The sequence below is a fragment of the Meles meles genome, chromosome 13 (assembly GCF_922984935.1).
Source record: "Meles meles chromosome 13, mMelMel3.1 paternal haplotype, whole genome shotgun sequence".
NCBI classification, from domain to species: domain Eukaryota; kingdom Metazoa; phylum Chordata; class Mammalia; order Carnivora; family Mustelidae; genus Meles; species Meles meles.
The window spans coordinates 82,303,388-82,323,092 of record NC_060078.1 but is presented as its reverse complement, the minus strand read 5'-3'; the positions used below and the strand labels follow the sequence as shown (position 1 = coordinate 82,323,092).

General features: G+C 47.8%; 1 protein-coding gene across 5 annotated transcripts in view; it reads left to right on the top strand.

Annotated features, from left to right (window-relative positions):
• Positions 1-19,705, top strand: part of C13H10orf90 (chromosome 13 C10orf90 homolog) — a 210,913-nt gene that overhangs the window by 51,962 nt on the left and 139,246 nt on the right. The window contains exon 1 of one of the 5 annotated variants that reach the window (XM_046027353.1): positions 11,430-11,458. The exons of the other annotated variants lie outside the window; for them this stretch is intronic. The gene's annotated coding sequence lies outside the window, so the exon portion shown is untranslated. Of the gene's footprint in view, positions 1-11,429; positions 11,459-19,705 lie in introns of those variants that run through there. 5 annotated transcript variants of the gene reach the window in all.

Below are 19,705 nucleotides of genomic sequence, written 5' to 3'. Positions count from 1 at the left end.
TCAGTGTGACTGAGCAACTGAATGTTTAATTTCCTTTCATTGTAATTAATTTAAATTTGAATAGCCACATATGGTTCGTGGTTATCGTATTGGGCAGGACAGCTCTAGAGTATGCAGAATTCATGCCGTAGTGGAATTTGTCCAGACTCTCAGTGTGCTGCTTGGGGCCACATCCACTCAGTGCCGTTGGAGCCTGGATAGGACTCCAGAAATGGTGAGGTGCTGGGGAAGCAGTTCGAGACTAGCCCCTTAAACACGATCGTTTTAGTGAGGGGTCCAGAGAGCTGGTTGAAGCCCCATTTAACAAAAATCCTCTCCCTTGGAGTGTTTAAGAAGAATTATAGAGGTGTCATTTGAAAAAAAAAGATAATAATATGTGTTGACAAGGGTGTGGAGAAATTGGAAGCCTCACCCACTGCTGGTAGGAATGTAAAATGGGGCAGTTGTTTTAGAAAACAGTCTAGCACTTTCTCAAGTGGTTAGACGTAATGTTACCGTATGACCCAGCAGTCCTACACAAGACAAATGGAAACCTATGTCCACATAAAACTTGTACACTGTTCATAGCAGCATGATTCGTAAGAGCCAAAAAGTTAGAACAACTCAGATGTCCATCAGCTGATGAATGGATCATGAAAATGTGGTATACCCATACAGGGGAATATTATGGGGCAATAAAAAGAAATGAAACACCGATACATACGACAGCATGGATACATCTTGAAAATATTAAGCCAAGTGAGAGAAGCCATTACGAACGATCACATACTGTGTGATTCCATTTATATGAAATGTCCAGGTATAGACTGGGGCTGGGGGGGTGAGAGGAAATAGGGAGTGACTGCCAGTGGGTGTGGGGTCTGTTCTGGACGGGATGCAGAAGTTCTGGAATTGTGGGTATGGTTGAACGACTCTGTGACTGTACTAAAAGCAATTGCTTTGTGCACTGAAATGGGTAAATTGTATGTGATTGTCTATGAATTATGTCTTAAGTTGTTGCACTTAAAACTATCATAAATTAGATGCAAATGGAAACAAAGAAAGAAAAATAGAACAAGTATAGAGACTCCCTCCCCTCCCGCAGACACAGGAATGTTGCAGGGGGACATGTAGAGTCCTCGGCGAGATTCCAGACGGGGCTTCATCTGAGCTCTCCTCTCTGCTGACTTGTTATGTGTCTGGTTTTCATTTATTAACTGTGGGTGGGTAGAGGTTTGATTATATCTATGGATTAAAATAATGACTAGGAGAGACAATGAATTCCTAATCTAAAGTGTTTTGAAGCATTTGATTGAATATGTGGACAAAATTAAAATGGAAATTCATTTCTCATTCACTCATCCGGCAAATATTTAGTAAGTACACACTGTGTGCCTGGGACACTTCTCAACCCCAGAGAACAGCAGTGAATAGGACAGAGGAGACCCCTCTCTCCCTGTGAGCCATCCAAGCTCCAGGTGCTGGGTTGGAACCAGGCAAGTCCTTTGGTCTGGTCCAAATTGGAGACTGACGGCACACTCCATTTGGGTAATTTTAGGAGAGATTTAAAAGGGGCCATTTAAAACAGATGAACAGGGGATGGTACGGAACCCCAGGACTTGTGTCAGCCGAGCCTAGGCTCGGTTATAGATGGTGGAGAGTGGGGGGCTGGGCAGAGAGGGAGGAACACCTGCAGGAACTGAACTCAGCCCATAAATGGCCCAAAAGGAGGAGCCAGGGGAGTCAGTACCCCAACTTCCCTCCTTTCTACATCCCACCTGTGGTCCCTTCTGGATGAACCCAACTGGAAGCCAGAGACGAGGGAACCCTATTGGCACAGTCCATGCAAGTCAGCCTGCCAGGGTAGAGCACAGGTGGGGAAGGATGGAGTGGATCTGGAGAGGTGGATGGGAGACATCAGGAACAGGTGGATACAAGGTCGAGAAGGATGGACTTCTAACCCACACACCTGTGATCTTTAGGACCCAGAGGTGAAGCCAACATATTTCTTGGCTTCTGAGAAGACTCCAAGTAAGCATCCAATGTGAGCAGTCCTTGCTTCTCTCGGAGGAATGTGAGCACCATAGGGCTGGGGATCTTTGTTTCTTTTGTTTGCTATTGTTTCCTCAATTTCCAGAACAGTGTTGGCACTTAGTGGATGCTTGATGAGTAGTTATTGGGAAAACAGTAACAGCTAACACCCTCTGCGGGGGCACTATGGGCCAGGTGCTACACTAAATGACTTACGTACATTGTTTTGTTGTTACTCTCATTTTACAAATGAGGAAACTGAGGCACAGAGGATTAACTATCTTGCCCAAAGCCACACAGCCTGCCCATGGCAGAGACATAATCTTTTAAGCTAGTAGTTCTATACATTTTTGGTTAGGACTCCTAGACCCTCTTCAAAATTATTTAGGAGACCTTTGGCTGATGTAAGCTATATCTATTTGTAATTATTGAATTATAAAAGAAAACTAAGAAAAGTTTACAACCTTAATTTTGGGGTTCATTTAACAGAGCAGTAATATATCCATTACCTGTTGACATAATAACATTTTTTTAATTAAAAATACAATGTGGAAAACAAAAATCATATGCATTTTTGCACATTTCTGTAAAGTCTGGGTTAATAGAAAACAAGTAGATTCTCACATCTGCTTCTTATGTAATAATGTGTCACAAATGTGTTGTTTGGATCAAAGTACATGAGGAAAATGAGAGGTAGTACAAATACACAGCTGGGAAAGGAGGGATGTTTTAACAGCCTTTTCATGTAATTGTGGATTTTCATCCTCGATACTATGCTACAGCTTGTCAAATGATAGTTTTCTGAAGGTTAGCTATAATGTGGAATGTGAAACCCTATCTGCGAACTTTTCGTACTTTGTTACTTTATAACTTACTTGCTGCCCTGGCACTTGAATGGGTCTTTCATTCATGTTTGATTCTGTAACATCATGCATGGGTGATCTGGAAGATTCTGATTTCTCGAGTTATGCAGATCTTCTAAATGTTGGCACATTTTGTCTTATAATAGAGAAAATGAATTCACTGGTGTCCCCATCAATGTTATCGGAAAAGTCTTTAATTATTGAGAAGATGTCAAGGCCAAGGGAGCATGATACAAGTTTTCAAAATTCTATTTCCACTTGAAAGTTCAAGTTTTATCTTTGTCAATGAAGATTGCCCAGTTGTTTTCCTTAAAGTAACAGGTTCTGTTTGTTCATTAAAAAAAAGAAAAAAGTCTGCCAAACACTCATGTCTGAAGGACTATAGCTTGTGAGTCAGTGGTTCATTCGAGTTAAAATGGCGTGTCATGAAAACAATGGCTGGTTCCATTTGTGGCTACAACAATGAACAGTTGTCCAAGTGCTGTCCCTTGGGACAGCGCATAGACTATAGCCAAAGTGAGTTTCTCATTTTGTCACACAGAATACTAAGAAGTGGGACCCCAAGTGTGGCTCTATGACGAAATCAGTCATTTCTCTGGCTTTATCAAAGACGTACCAAAGGACATTGGCGTTTCTGTTTTGTTCCATACCACGAGTGTGCGCTGGTGAAGAATACAAGACTGTTAGCAGAGTTTGGTGCTGCTGTCTCGATTCATGGTAGAGAGGCAGCTGTTTTCTCCAACATTACCCTGACCATCAGCGCAAATGTCAGCTCAGTGCGGGAAGGCAAATAGCATTTCTTAAGATTATAAAAATAATTTAAACTTGTGGAACTCTAAAAGAATCATGACGATCCCCATATTTTGAGAACTACGATTTTGAGCGATGCCTCCTTTTGAATAGCTCCTCCTTAAACCTTTAGGTCATTGCCTTGACTATTCTGATGCCTATTGTCCCAGATTCTGTTCTTCATCATACCATTGAATACGAGGTTTGGAAAATGAAATTCGGGACCTATATTGCTTCCCCAACCCCAGCAATTTCATCATGGAAATGCAGTTCTCCAGCATTTGTACAAATAGTCCAGGATAAACACCCCAACCAAAACAGCTACATCATAGAAATTTTTGAACCTGATTCAGTTAAGTTGTATGAAACTTATGTCCACTTCCATCCATTCCCTCACTCCCAGATTCTAAAAGGATATTATGTTGCTGACCTGTCTCCTAACATTAGAACCCCTCAAAGTTCTTGGAGTAGAGCAGGTGGAATGCCTAGACCTTTTTGTTTCCCTGGTAGTAGTTTAGGTGCTTTTACTTGCCAAGAAAGTTGATATTGGACAACCCACTCTAGGATAACCTTCAGAAGTGACGCAGATGAGCTGTAGTATCTTCTTGTTGCTCAAAGAGAAAAGAGAGAAGAGACAGTCACAGGTCACAGCAAGTGTGAGCAGCCACAGCCACTAGTAAGGACCAGAAGGACCGATGATGTTATGGTAGTGGACTATACTTGTTTTCCTCTCCAAGTGTTTTAAAACCAAAATCATTTATCATACTGATTATAACCTACAAGAGTGACATTATTCATTTTTTTAATATCATTTCATGTCTCAAAGGACATTCTTTTAATCATGACATCAATACAATCCCTGATGAGTGTTCTCCTGTCTTGAAAGTTGCTTTATGCACTGCGGGCAGAACTCTTAGGAATCCGTGGGTCCCCTGGGTTCTGTCTTCACAGACTCTAACTTAAAACCGCATTGCCCTTCAAGAGCTACTCTGTAGTCTGAGCTATTTCTTCTACTTAATTTCAAAGCTACTAATTTGGGTCTCAATAGTGGCCATCCTCTACTGCAATACATAGATGGAAATTTAGAGGTCTTTTTTAAAAAATATTTTATTTATTTATTCATTTGATAGAATGAGAGAGTACAAGCAGGGAGAGTGGCAGGGAGAGGGAGAAGCAGACTCCCCATTGAGCAGGGAGCCCAACGCGGGGCTCGATCCTAGGACCCCGGGATCATGACCTGAGCCAAAGGCGGATGCTTCACCAACTCAGCCACCCAGGTGCCCCTATAGATAGAATTTTAAAATTAAAGATCATATTTAGTTAAAGTCTTTTTAAAATATATGCTGCAATTGAATGTTACTTTATTATTATTATTTTAAGTTTTCCTCTGTACTCTCTTGTAGCTCTGTTTCTTAAGGATCCCAATTTTCTGGGTTTCTGGTTGTTCCTCTCTTCTTGGGTTGTAGGGTCCTCTAACCCCAGGCCCTAGTAATTTTTGGCTCCATCTCTAAGGGCAGGTGTTGTCAAGACACCAGCAGGAAACCAGGAGACCCGGGAGCCTACTTTTCTTCTTGGCTAATCAGGCTTTAGGGTTGAGCGCTCTTCGGGGCTGGGGGCTGGGGACTGGGTACAGCCCATCTTTTCCCTTCTCCTGGATGTCTTCCCAGGCCCATGGACCCAGGCTGCTCCCAGCAGGGACCCGGGATCCCCATGGAATGGCTATTTTGCAGGGACACTGGGACCTTTCCAGGGTCTTCCATAGTCAATTCCCAGAGAGAACAGAGTCTCACCTTGTACCCTGCAGGGCTGACCCTGCCCATCACCCCAGGCCCAGCGGCTGTGCCTTTCGTCAGAGAGGCCTGAGCCCATGCCAGAGTCAGAGGGGAGAGGGCTGGAGTCAGAGAAATGCCTTCCTGCCTCTGCATCTCTGGTTTGGCACATCAAGGGCCATGCTCCTTGGACGGTGTTTACGCTCACCCATATTCATGACCTGTGGGCCCACATTCTCTCTACTGAGAATAAATATGAAGCCATTTTCCAGAATGAAGCAATTTTTTCCCCCATGTCTTAGTTATAAGGTTAAAAATGGCCATTAAGTGATTAGCGTGACTGAAGTCATGGAGCAACATTCATTTGAAAGTCGAGTTCTCTTTAATGTGCGCAATCTATTTCATTATCAAGTGTCCTTTACAGCAGTTTCGCCTTTTTTTCCCTGAGCTTTCCTGGTGTGGCACAGATCAAAAGGGTACACTTGGAATGAAATGTCTACATTTTATGCTGAGGCTACGTGACCAAATCCCAAGATCCATTAATGGAAAAATATGCATCCCTCTTGTGCCCTATTATGAAAATACGCCTTATCTTACCTGATTAAACTGTCAGCTCTTATTAAAATGGATTCATGTAGCTGAAGAAACTCAAGCTTGGTGGACCTTGCAGAGAAGTATAGATAAATTGTTACCTCAGCAAACTCGGAGTCTATTACCAGAACTTCAGCCTTTCTGACCCTTAGGATGTTGAGCCTTGTGGAAAAACCCAGTTGTCTCACTCTGTGGCTTCTGAGGAAAATTTAAAAAAAAAGAAAAGCCCCAAATGAACTTTGCTTGTTGTCTGGGGAACCGGGGAAGACACTGCATCTGCATTTTGCATTTCTGTGTTTTATAGATTATCTTTCTTGTCTTGAAGAGTAGAGATGAGATTCTCCGTGAAGACTGGGGACTTTTTGTTCAAGCAATTTTCTCTCTTTTAAAACAACTGCATATATACAGATTTTTTTTCCCCTTTCAACTAAAGATCGAGTCTGGAGAAAGGAAATAAAGGATCAAGACAGCTAAACACTCAGACCAAAAAAAAAGTATCGGGTAAATTACCTGAAGGCTTCTTTCTTCCCTTGTGAAAATGCGGTACTGGAATGGGCTCCCAGGTAACATGGAAGGTTTATGTTTTCCGTTGTGGCTCAGTTTTACTTAGATACCAAGGAATAATCAGGCAGAAGGTCAGGGCCAGGCTGCCACCGGGAGAGCCGGGAAAAGCCTGGTGGTTTCTCTGAAACTGCGCTTCTGGAAGGAGCCGGGGTGGCTTCAGGAGGGGTGGAAATAAAGACGTGAGGGAATTGAGAAGGTGGAGAGCCACACTCTGGGAAAATGAGGGCAAGCCTTTCTTCTCAAGCTTATCCAGTCTAATTTCATCTCAGGCTTTGTACTCACCTGTCTTTGGTGGGTGTGTGTCTCCCCCGACTTTGAGTCCGAAGGAGAGGGCGACCCTGGAGCATCTCCTGAAGTCAGGCTTCGTGGATGGCCTCGCACCCTTCCCCCACCTTCCCTGTTTCCAGTTCCTTTTGGCATCCAGCAGGAGCTTCCCCCACATCCTGATAATGTGTGGATTCAACCGTGCTTCTTCCGGCACTGCCTTTTAGGGCTGGAACAGTGTAAGATTTTTCCGTAGCTAAAACACAGATGAAGGCCCTTAACCTTCACATCAGCCTGGGAAGGAGGTGCGACTGTTAGCCCCTTTACACGTCGGGACGCTGAGCCCTAGAGGGCTTACGCAGCTCATCGAAGGGCACACAGCAAGTGGGGGCAGCCAGCAGTCAAACCCTGGGATATTGTCTTGTTCGAGATGGCAGATGGCACGGCTCATGCCCTGACTTCCACCTCAGACTGGGGCGCTCCACTGTTTCTCCAGTGTGACGGCTGTAAAATCCCACCCCCTACCCTGGAACCTGCCATCTTCTGTGTAGTGCCCCTCTTGTCCCCTCACTGTGGCCCTCTCCCTGATTTGCTACTCTGCGTTGTTCTACCACCCATTGTTTGTTATTCTGAATTTTGAAAACCACCTGGGGAAAGCTCTGTCCTTCTACAATGGGGTAAGTAGGCGTTACCGTGTTTCCTCAAGTCCAGGGTCCACCGTTGGTAAGACGCGCCGTTGTTTTATGTGTGGCTAAGAAAGACCAAAAAAAGAAAACCCAAAACCTGTCAACTTAACTATGACACCGTCCTTTGGAAGACACTTCCTGACATGGAAGAGGTTCAGCTGCTTCTAGAAATTTGGGCTCATTTGCTTACACATAAGCATCTGAGCCTTTATGTCGAAGGTCTCTGACAAACCAGGGAAGCAGTGATGGGCACAGCCCTTACTCCCAAGGGGCCAGATGCTGCCGGGACCTGGCTGTGCATCCCAGAAAGCGCGTCGGAGCTGGAGTTCTGCAGCCCGACCACCCTAGGTTGAGACCCGGGAGCGCCCACTCACAGCACCTGAGCCTGGGTGGGGCTTGCCCTGGCTCCGCCTCCCCAGGTGGGTAGGAGATGAGGTATTCTGAGACAGACACGGGGCAGGGAGCAGAGCAGCGGCTCACTCTCCGTTTCCATCAGTGTTTGTTGAGTGTGCTCCCAGCAGTTTGCTCCCCAAGGTGGACACTCAGGGCGTAAGGGAGGAGTTCCCCCGGCAGGTGCATGCAACACCTTCACTGTAGCCCCGAACCCAGGGAACGTGGACTTGTATCATGGCTAAAACCTGGGCCAGAATGTGATTCATCCGAAAAGCTCCTCCCGAAATGCGTGCAGATAGTCCAGGGCACATTGTTCCTGGAGCTAGGTCCGTGGGCCTCGTTCAGAAGAGCCCTTCTGCTCTCCCGTTCAGGAGGAGGCTGGCTGTGGGATGGACATTTGCATAGCCAACGTGAAAACTAGTGCTTAGCAAAATGCGTTTTCCTTCTGTGAAGTGCACGCAGATGTCTACTTCTCTTGTAGGACAATCTGTGGCATTTGGAGTTGAAACATTTGAGGGAGACGTCAGTGTGGGAAAGTGGGCTGTTTTCCTGCTTCCTGAAAGCCTCCCAAGGCCATGCTCCCCACGTGGTGAGGGTGGTGCCCCCGCCTGGGCATCACCAGATGTCCTTGTAGTTCCTTAGGAGGGCAGTTTGCTGGCTCTTCTGGGTCCCCAAAGAGTGTCTGTGTGGTAGGAGCCTCAGAACATGGAACTTTTTTTTAGCCTCTGAATCCTAGGGTATAACTAGAAAAGTCATTTTGTTTTATCAAAATTAAAAAAAATAAATCAGATGAGATAGTTGGTGCACACATGCACCAGAGGGGCAGGAGGCTGGAAGAACCGGTCGTTGGAGGTCAGGCGTCATATAGGATGCTTCGGCAAAGAGAAGGAGATAAACATGGCACATCCCTGGCTTCACTGTCCCTTAATTAATGTAAGACGTCGATTTAAGCACAGATACGCCCATGCACGCTCTCTCTTTTAGTGTGTAGCTAGGCCTGCGGTACGTCTTGTAAATTTTCTGGTCTGAACAGAAAGGAAAGAATCTAGGTATCTTTCTTTTTTCTTGGTTTGCAATTCGGTGGGTGAGATGGATTTTCCCCCATCGGGGTGAGGGGGTGTGTCCCGTCTCTCCCAGTGCCTTCCGAGTCCGGCGTGTGGCTGGCTTTGCTTTGGTTGTTGTGAATTTGCTCATGAGCTTCTCGCTGCGTCTGCCTTTCGTTCCCTGCGTGTGTCTTCCCTGCGCACAGAGCAGGTTTCTGCACAAACCAAGGCTCAGTGAGTGTTTGTCCGAGGGCCACAAGAGGCGATGGTGCTGCCCTTGGAAAAGTCTATGGCATCTTCTCCATGGCGTCTCGCTGGGGAAGTGGGTTACCTGCAGAGCTCAGAAGGCTGGACTCAGCATGTCAGCTCTGGCGAAGCTGGCCACCCGCTGGGCCTCCCGGGCCGACTGGAGAGTCACCCAACTGCACACACACCCACACCCACACCCACACCCACACCGTGGCTCCCACTAGCTGAGCCTGCTCTGTGCTTTTATCTAAATAATTTGACTGGTGTGGCCAAGGAGACAGTTCTTAGGGGAAGTGATTAGGCAGTTAACATCTTGGAGCTTTCAAAATATCTCATCTAAGGAATGGTGAAAAGAAAGTGCTCTTCTCTGCCTCCTCCTGTGTTACACCTCCGTCCCAAAGCTTTGTTCTGAGAATGAAAACAAGAACATATTGCTTTCCTGGCTGGAAAAACCAAGCAAATGGTACCCTCCCAAGTCGCATTCTCTGGCTTGTGCTTTTAAAGGAGTATGAGTGTTTGATGCATCCTGAAAGACAGAAAGCTCTTTAACGAATATTAACAATTGGAAAGGGATTCGTGCCCAGTCCCCTATGACTAGTTTTCCGAACCCACCTCTAATTGTGCACAGCTATTGGTAGGCCACTTAAAACCCTGCAAAGCAGAGGGGCCAGCCAGAGGGTAGTGCTTCTCCCCGGAGTCTCGGAAGGGCATCCGTGGGTGCTGTCCAGGCTCTGTCTCCTGGTCTTTCCCTTGGCGCTGCCCTTTCACCCACTGACTGGCCCCAGGAGCTGCTTCCAGCCTTCCTTTCCAACAGTGGAACACCAGCGGCGCCCGGCATCCCATCCCTGTGGCACACAGCGTTCTGTTCCACGTGCAGGGGGGAGTTTTACCAGAAAGAGCGGAGACTGGGGAAGTGGGCAACAGGCTTAGGCAGAGGCCCACCGACCCCGACAGACATGTCTTCATGCTTCCAAGTTATGGTCAACAAAACCGCAAGTTGAAGTTTGCCAGTAGATACATGTGAGGGTTTGGTTCCGAGACAGAACAACACCAGTTATAGACAACCACAGCCAGGAAATCCTTCATCATTTAATTAGAAGGAAGAGAGAGAGGAGAGGAGGAGGAGGAGGCAAGGATGAAGGCAGGGAGGAGGGAGAAGGGCAGGGAAAAAAGGAGAAACAGTAGGTTCCCATTTCCATCCCCACGCCACACCCCGGTGCCAGAGCTGGGAACACTCTCTGGTAAACTCATTAATTTCGCTCAGTTTTGACAGCCTGCTTCAATCAGTTCAGAAACGCCACCACCGAATCAGCCCATCCGTGAGCTGGTAACTGCTTCCTTCCTCAAGGTCAGCTCACATGCCAACTGCGAGTGACTGGCGAGCTGACATCGTACCTCAATTACAGGTCTGGCAGAGGAGGACACAGGAAACGTGTAGGACCGAGGAGAGTGCAGGCAAGGGGCGTGAAGTCGTGCAGGTGTGATGGGTGTTTAAATTGTAGCCTGTTGGGTGGCACGGCTGGAGGACAGGCTGGGCTTTGTGCTACGTATCCGCTTCCAATGGACTTGGGTTCAAAGATATTAATTCCCCTATGGTCAGATTATAGGATGTTCGGGAAAGAAAGATGTCAAGAGGATATTTGCTGTTTCTTTCTCTCTACCAAGAAAAGCACGCCAGATGGAATTATTCACCGGAGTTTATAGGCACCGCACAGCAGGGTCAAAGGTCAGCTCATCTCAGCGCTGGAGCTGCTGGGGAAGGGGCAGGAGTGAGTGGTGTTCAGGGTCCTGGATGTGGGACTAGCTCTGCAACCGGTCGGTGATCGAAGACCCCAAGCAAGTCCTTGGAGATGTCTATGGGGCCGGGCTGGTTTCCAAAAGAGTAAGCCACATTCTCCTCTCCTCCTTTCTCCAATGTGCTTCCGAGAGCTGCGGTTCAGAGGAGTGGCAAGTGATGTGGGTGCTCCTGGGGCGTCGGACCAGGTCTTTCATGATATTGAGGGAAGAGCAGAGAAATGTGGGCTCCGTGGATTCACGGTGAAGTAAAGAGCATTGTTCCAGCTCGGCGCGGAGGGGAGAGTCGTTCGTGCCGTCATGTTCCTTGTCTTGTTTCAATGTTTGTGACAATGACTCGGATGACACAAGTAGTCACTGATCAGATTTGCAAGGAATTGCTTATGCGCCGGACCACGGAACCAAGAGGAAAGGCCGAAGCTAAGAAGACGGAGTTTAACAGGGTAAGTACCGTCGTTTCTCCAGACCCGGTTAGTCATTACGTTGTGCTAGAATGTTCTCTTACAACAAATGCACCCGCCTCTCCGTCGTCCCCACGTAAGCCCAGCCACAGTCATCGGGTGCTCCTAGCCGGTCTCTCCCCATCTTCCCCTGCCCCTTTCCAGTTAATCTCTTCCTGGCCGCCAGCCTGTCTCTTAATGCACATCTGACCAAGCTAGTCAGCCCCATCCCTTTTCCTGCCCTTGAACCAGTCCAGGGTCAGTGCTTGCCAAGGCTGTGTGGCGTCTGGCGCCAGCCTCCTCCCAGCCTCCTGGCTGTTCTCTGGCCTCCCTGCCCCTCGGACACGCTGTGTTCCCTCACCTGAGCTCCTGAGCACTTCAGCCCTGCTGCCTAGAACACCCACCGGCTCCTCTTCTTTGCCGAGTAATATTCCATTCCACTCCGTTGTGTGGATGGACCATGGCGGTGATGAATGCAGTTACAGACACTTGGATACTGGATCGGTGTGTGGACATATATTTTCTTTTTTGTGGGGGAGGGGACTGAAATTGTTTGGTTTTGTAGTAAACCTTTGTGGTTTATCCTTATAAGAAATTGCCTTTTTCCCAAAGTGAGCTGTACCGCCTCACGCTCCCCCCAGCAATCTGTGAAAGTTTGGATTTCTCCACACCCTCATCAACATTTGATATTGTCAGTATTTTTAGTTTAAACCATTGGCAGGTGTCTGGGGATAGCTCATTGTGGTTTCACTGTACATTTCTCTGATGACTAAAGGTGTTGAGCACTTTTCCATGTGCTTGTCATTTATATCTTTTTTTTAAAAAAAGATTTCATTTAGTTATTAGAGAGAGAGTGAGTGAAAGAGTGAGCATGAACGGTGGGGGAGGGGAGAAGCAGAGGGAGAGGGAAAAGCAGGCTCCCCACTGAGCAGGAAGCCCAACACGGGACTCGATCCTGGGACTCCAGGATCATGACCTGATCCAAAGGCAGATGCTTAGCTGACTGAGCCATCTGGGTGCCCCTTATTTGTCATTTTTCTGTCTTTATTTATGAAGAGTTTAAATGGAGTTGTCTTCTTATCAAGTTAGTTATGAAAGTTCTTTTTTTTTTTAAAGATTTACTTATTTGAGAGAGATAGCATGCATGAGTGGGGGAAGGAGCAGAAGGGGAGGGAGAGGGAAAGAATCCCTAGTAGACTCCCCACTGAATTCGGAGCCTGACCCGGGGCTGATCTGACAACCTGGGATCATAGACCTGAGCGGAAGTCAAGAGTCGGACGCTTAACCAACTGAGCAACCCACTCACCCTGTGATAAAAGTTCTTTATATAATGCAGGTACAAGCCTTTTGCCAGATATAAATGATGCCAATATTTTCTTCCAGTGTGTGGCTTGCCTTTCCCTTTTCTTCATGGTGTCTTTCAGAGGCCGGATTTTAATTTTGATGAAGTCCCATTATCATTTTATTCTTTTATGGTCAGTATTTTTGAAGTTCTAAGAAATATTTGCTACTGTAAGACATTGAGATTTTCTCTTATGTTTTATTCTGTAAGTTTTTATAGTTTTAGCTTTTATATTCAGATCTATAATCCATTTCAAATTAATTTTTGTGGATGGTACAAAGTAAGGGTTGAGGCTCATTTTTTTTTTCCGTATAAGGGGAGTCTGGTGGGTTATTTTCTAAATGGAATCATCGAGTGGGCTTGAACATTCTCAGAGCTTAAGATTTGGAGCCATGATGGGTTATGTGTCCATGGAAAGGTAGGTCTGGGGGATCCTGGATTGTCCCCCAATCCCAACATGGCTCCTCTACTTTTACCCATTCTTCACTGGTCTTCTGCATAGGGTTTCATCTGAGCAGACTGCTCCACATCGAAAAGTGTTAGACATTAGTCTGCTCCATACGGTATGAGATAGGGAAACTGGGCCTGGGAAAGGTTGTGATTGGCCCAGGTGAGTCTGTGTCAGGCTGGAGCTGGAGGCTGGGTCTCCCCTGACCTGCACGCCACCTCCCCTCCTCCCCGGTGCAGCCTCCGGTTGAGAGCTGCTGGAGATTCCACAAAATTCCTTATTTGCAGTCTGCCTTTTCGGCATTTTAAACATCGAGAATGGGCAACCCGTAAAGCTAAATAATTTAGATCCTCTTTTTCTGGTGCTGTCACTTGCGGGGGAGATAAAAGATGGGTTTGTCAGGAGGGGTGGCAGCCATCCAAAGGCTATGCAAGCACATTCTGCGTCTCAGCAGAAGAGCCCCATCTATCAATCAGTGTGGAGCAGAGGTCCGCTTCGTGGGTATCAATTAGAATTTTTTGGTCCACTTTGCGCAGTGCAGCCTGACATTCTAATGACCCGCTTGGGTTTCCAAAGACTCTGCATTCTTGCAACCTAATGAATGACCACAAGTACAGGAGGAAGCTCAGTGGGGGCCGAGTTCCACGGTTCAAGATCAAGGCCAGAGAATTCTGGGAGCCCTTAACGAGGGCTTTTAGATGGCAGATGAGAACATGATCCATTCTCTCTGCAGCCTGCTTTGACCCAGATCATCTCCCTCCCACCACCGAACCCACCATGGTCCCGGCATCAGGGACGGCCATGTTGCCATATCTCTGCCTCACTGTGCTCCCGGCTCAGGGGCATCTGGGACAGCAGGTCACTTTCTCCCTTCATGAACTCGTTGCTGCCCTAGGTTTTAAGGCCACTCTGTCACTTGCAGCCCCTTTTCTTTCTCTGTCTTCCTCAAAGGCTCCTTTCCCTTGCTCAGACCCTGATCTTGGTGTGCCCCTGAGCCCCAGTCTCTTATCTACCTGCTTCATCTCTCCAGGCGATATCATCTTGCCCCATAGTTGGGACACCATCTGGGGCTAATGACAGCCTCTCTCGGTCACGGCCTCAGTCCGAACCTTCTCCCATGTCCCACCCCTGCCTATAGGGCCGCCCACTTACAGCTCTTGGATGGCACCTCTGTTGATCTTCCCTCCAGTCTTGCCCCCGCACCCAGTCCGACCAATCTCAACAGGGAAACCGTCTTCCACGGAGTGGCTCAGGCCTTCCTTAAAGGGACGTAGTGGTCCCTTTTGTTTTGTGGAATGCATCTCTAAGTCCTGCCAAACTGTCCTTCAAACACAGATCCTGAAGCACCACCACTTGACACGTCTACTGCCTGTCCCCTTGGCAAACCATGTCACTCTTTGCCTTGGCTGCTGGAATATTCTCCCCTGAGACTGTCTCCCTGCCTCTGCAGGAGCCAGTGTGAACTTTCTCAGTACAAACCCGATCACGTCTGTCCTCTGCCACCTGCGATCTCTCCAGAGTCTTTCCATTGCACTTAGAATACAGTCCAAGCCCTTGACTATGCTGTGAGGCCCCCGCCTACCTTGTGGGGTCCCTTTTCACCTCTCTGTTCACCACTCCCTGCCCCTGTGGGTCTATTTTCTATCTCTTGAACATGGTGAACTCTTCCTGACTCAGGATCTTTGCTCTGGTTGACCTTCTTGCCCAGGATGCTCCTACTGTGAACCAGCTCCTCAGAGAGGACTTCCCCACCCCTGCCTGCCACTCTCGGTCATCCCCTCCATGGCGCTGATCTGCACCTGATTTTATCCATTTGTGTGTTTGTTTATGGTCTCCTCCCCCGTGAACGTCACTGTCTGGAGGGCGCTGGGTCCACATCTGGTTCGCTTCGTGGACGTGGCATTGAGAATGGTGGCCAGCCCAGATGAGGTGTTGACATGTGCCGGCGGTTATGAAAGACTCAACAGTCCGCTCTCAGCCCAGTCTTCCCAAGCTCCCTCCCCAGATGTGATCCTGGCTCACATTTTCCTGCATTTCCTTCCAATCCTTTGGTGGACATTTACGTATATATGGATGTGTTTATATTGGACACACACAGGATTTGTGTGTTTTAGGCTTCTTTTTTTGTTTTCTTATGTAAACGAGATCTTTCCATTCATACTGTCCTGTAGCTTGGGCTTACCACCTAGGAAGGTACGTAGAGGAAACATACCCACTTCAGCACGTAGAGACCTACTTCATTCTCGGTAGCATCTGCCTCGCCGTCCACAGTTAGGATATTGTCCAGCTATCAGGGATGTATGGGTTGTTTCTGCTCTCGTGGTTCCAAAACTTCACCCGCATTTCCTTCCTGGGGTTCATGCTACTTTTCAGCCTTCATTTTAGCTTTCCCTGGGTGAGCTCCTTCACAATACGGCCCTCCCTGCAGTCTTTCCTGCCCTCCCCATGCAGAATGGAGGCAAGCGGTATCTTGCCCAGAATGCCAGCGATGTTATTTCTGGAACATAGTTATTGTAAAAGCTCCTGTCCCAACACAGTGTTTGAGAACAAAAAAGGACTTTTTTTGAAGACTACAGAGTAGAGAGGATACAATGTAGGAAATGAGTAACTTGCAAACGACATACATCTTCGAGAACACCAGATTCCTGATGACGCTGAGCTACCCCTACCCTGTGATCTCTTCCGTCCCTTCTGAAACTCTGCTCTTGTTGTCACTTGCTCCTCCCTGAAATCCTGTGTCTGGTCCTCTTGGCAACTCATCTCCTGTGCAGACCGAGGGCTGGGCTGTGGCATGTGCAGTTCACAGTCGCAGCTCCCTAGGGCCCTTCCTTCCTTCCTTCAGCTTCTGTAGCCTTCACAGCTTCGGCCTGACTGCTTCTCAGAGCTCTGTGAGATGGTCGGGGCCTTAAAAAACCCCACATTTTAATGGCTCCAAAATGGGAAAAGAAAGAGCATAAAGTTCCTAAGTGCTTGATTAAATGTCTATAAAATATTACACGGTCTCAACTGATCAAGCACATCTCCACTCAACTCTTAAGGTTCTCTAGCTCCTGACGCACAGAGGTCTTAAGACGCCCGGGATCCCATCCGTGCTCTAAAACACTAATTATCCAATAAAATATAAATGTGGCCAGGAACGGTGAGTCCTCCCTAACGTCACTGCTGCGTCATTGGGCTGTGACAACCCAGCGGTCACGGCTTGGTGGCTTCTGTCCTCCATAGGCATGCAACCTCACAGCTCACCCTTCTTCCGCCATTGCAGTGGCGTGAGTGGAGAATTACAGACTCTCCTTTACATTAGTCCTGTTGTTTTGATGTTGCTGAAGCCCGGCTGCCTCCTTTGTTCATCAACAAGAAGCCATGTGGGGTCCCTTCCTACTGGCCTCTGAGAGTCCCTTCCCATTGGACGTTTGTCTCGAGGCTTGGGGCGGGAGGTGGGATAATGGGACCTTGCCCAGGAGCAGAATCTGCGGTTACAGGAGGAAGTACAGATTTTAAATTGAAGAACTTCCTCCCTGAGCCGGTGTTTTGATCTCTGCCTTGATGTTTTACCCTCTCCCCACTTCTGTCCAGGAGCTCAGTCTCCAGAGTCACCCTCCGACACTCCCTGCTCTTAACTTTGGGGATTAGGTGGCCCAACTAAGAGAACTGTTCTATAGGCATTTTCCAAGCAGCTTAGGAAATGTAAGCGCTGCGCTGCGGGGAAGAAACAGATGCAAATGACCGTTTGGAAGAAGGGGCCAGGCAGCAATTACTGACCTGGTTTGTACTTACGCTGTGTTGTAAACAAAGCAAGAGGCAAAGAAAGGCAACTCCTGGCAGCTCACACAGGCAAAGGCTGAATTAACCCACGAAGGGCATTGTGGCTGATTTTTCTCTCACCTGATCTCTCGTGTCAGCGCCTGGGAAGGCTTCTTTGTGGCCCTGCTCCACCAACACTTTCTTTTGCTTAATGAAAGCAAAGGTCTCAGGGCCCCACAGCTGCGCAGCTGCCGGCCCAGGGATGCTCAAGGCTCTGGTTTCAAGAGTGCTCCTCACTTCTCCTCCTTTCACTCATCACGCCTGGCTATTGCTCTAGGAAGGTGATGTCCACACCGTAAATATTAGAGTAGCAGAGCTGTCCCTGAGACAGCAGAGGCCCGATGTTAGATGATGTGCTGAAGGCAAAGGTCTGGAATGAGGGCTTGGAGTACTTACCCTAGGAAGTTACCATTCATATCTGAGAGGCTGGAAAAAAGTGAGTTGCTTCGGTCTTTAGGACAGAGAGAAGGGGCTTGTCTGCCCAGTCATCTTCACTGATTCCCTGTTGCTCGCGGCAGTGGGTCTCAAGCGTTAGAAAGCCTCAGAATTACTTGGGGGCTTTCTTACAACTCAGATGGCCCAGCCCCATGGCAGGGGTATCTGGAGGTAGGAGGCAGTCACTTGAGAATTTGCATTTTTATCTAGTTCCTGGGTAGCAATGCTAAAGCAGAGGCTGGTGCTGTGGTCTGGGGAACCCCCGCTTGGAGAGTCACAAGGACCGAGGACTTAGCTGGCTCTGGACTCTCTCCCTTATCGGGCCCTAATATTCTTTTCCGAATGGTCCCCAACTCATAAGTCCTTTATTTCATTGGAATAAATGGAATGGAATTTTGGAATGCTCCCTGGTCTTTGTCCTTGCCTTAGGCATGCGGATCCTGACCATTCCTCCTTCCTTCCCTTCCTCCCTCTCTCTTTTACTCCTTCTCCCTGTCTTTCACCTTTTCTTCTTCCTTCCTTCCCTGTCTCCCTCCCTCCCTCCCTTTCTTCCTTTCCCTCCAGTGCTCAAATGCCACCTTCAAAGATTGAAACATCAACTTTAATGCCTATCTTTATTATCTTTGTCCTGAGAAGCTGGAGACTAGCGTCCCAATAGGGATCCTGCCTCCAGTTGGTGCTCCTTCATCCATCCTCCCAGCTGCTGGGAGAAACACCTTCCAGATAGAAATCCCATACCATGTGCTCCTCTGTAGCCTCCTCCGGAGGCTGTGTTGGCTGTAGGCAACGTTTGCCATCCTGGGAGGAGTGTGTGATGTGTGTGTGCGCCTGCAGGAGATGGGAGGGGCAGAGGACCCACCAACAGAACTACCCAAACACACAACCATCAGACAGTGTCTTTCAGGGACTGATGTGGATGGTCATGAAAATTGTGGAAAACTGCAAAAAAGGAAATAATATTCTAAAATCCAAAAACAAAATAAAATTCCAGAATTCTAAAAAGTAATAATAATCCTCTACCATCATGTCTGGGTTCTAGAACTGTTAGCTACTCCCAAATCAGCTGGATTCTGAAAGGAGGCTGCGGGGGTCTCCTGTTCTATTACCGTGAGGAGAGGGACAATACTTGGGGCAAACAAAAACCATGAATTCTCCTACAGGTGGACCAGGTCCAGGCAGCTTCGTGGGGGCATTTCCCACATAGCACCGAGCACAGCCACAGCGTGCACATGGCTCCACTCATGCTCCTGGCCTCACCTAGCAGTTGGAGACATGCACTAGCTATGGCGATGTGTCTACAGGTGCTGCTCTTGCTGCCGGGGGTGCTGGGGGGGTGGGGGTGCCCCTTCTAGGTCAGAGCACTGCCTGCTTATCCAGTTTGGTTGATGATTTCTACTGGCCTATGAGGCACCGGGGAGATGAGCAGCTGGATGGTCTTGACTGAGAGAGTAGGGTAGGTGAGCCGCGACAGCTGGAAGGGCTGGAGGAGTTGGAAGGGAGTCACTCGAAGGAACTCTGCCCAGAGGTGGTGAGCTTGGATGCAGAGCCGGTTTGAGGGCTCTGTCCTTCCAGGACTAGGACTGTGGCAGGGCACCGCTCCTTCCAAACGCTGAGAGAGAGACTGCCCAGTGTGCCAGGCTTGAGCCTGAGCAGAATAATGCCAAGAAATGGTGATTTAAAAGAACAGAACTGATAATGTTCAGCCTCATAAATATGAAACAGAATGAAATTCAAGAATATAAATTCGATGCTTTTAAGCCTGAAAGGTAAAGGTGGATAAGGGATCTTTTAAACAATCCAGGATCTGTTTTCGATATCAAATCTCAAATAGAGGGAATGACTTTGAGGTTGAGAGATTTTTGAGCTCTTTGTATTAGAATTCATAATGATTTTTCCTCTCTAAATGCTTCAGAGATAAAGGAAAATTACCTTGAGATTTAATGTGTAACTCTTGAGCTTTTGACTGAAAAACATTATTCCTGAAGCTAAAACATTTGTGTGCATGCACACACACACACACACACACACACACACACACACACACACACTGCCATGCTTTGGCAAAGTGGCCTGTGGTGCCTAGCTGCAGAGCTGTCGTTCCCAGCTAGGGGTAATTTTGTTCCCAGGGACTCTGTGGCAGTGATGTCTGGTTTTTACAATTGGGGGGTGGCGTCCTTGTGGGTAGAGGCCAGGGATGCCCAGGACAGTGCCCACACCTGAGGGT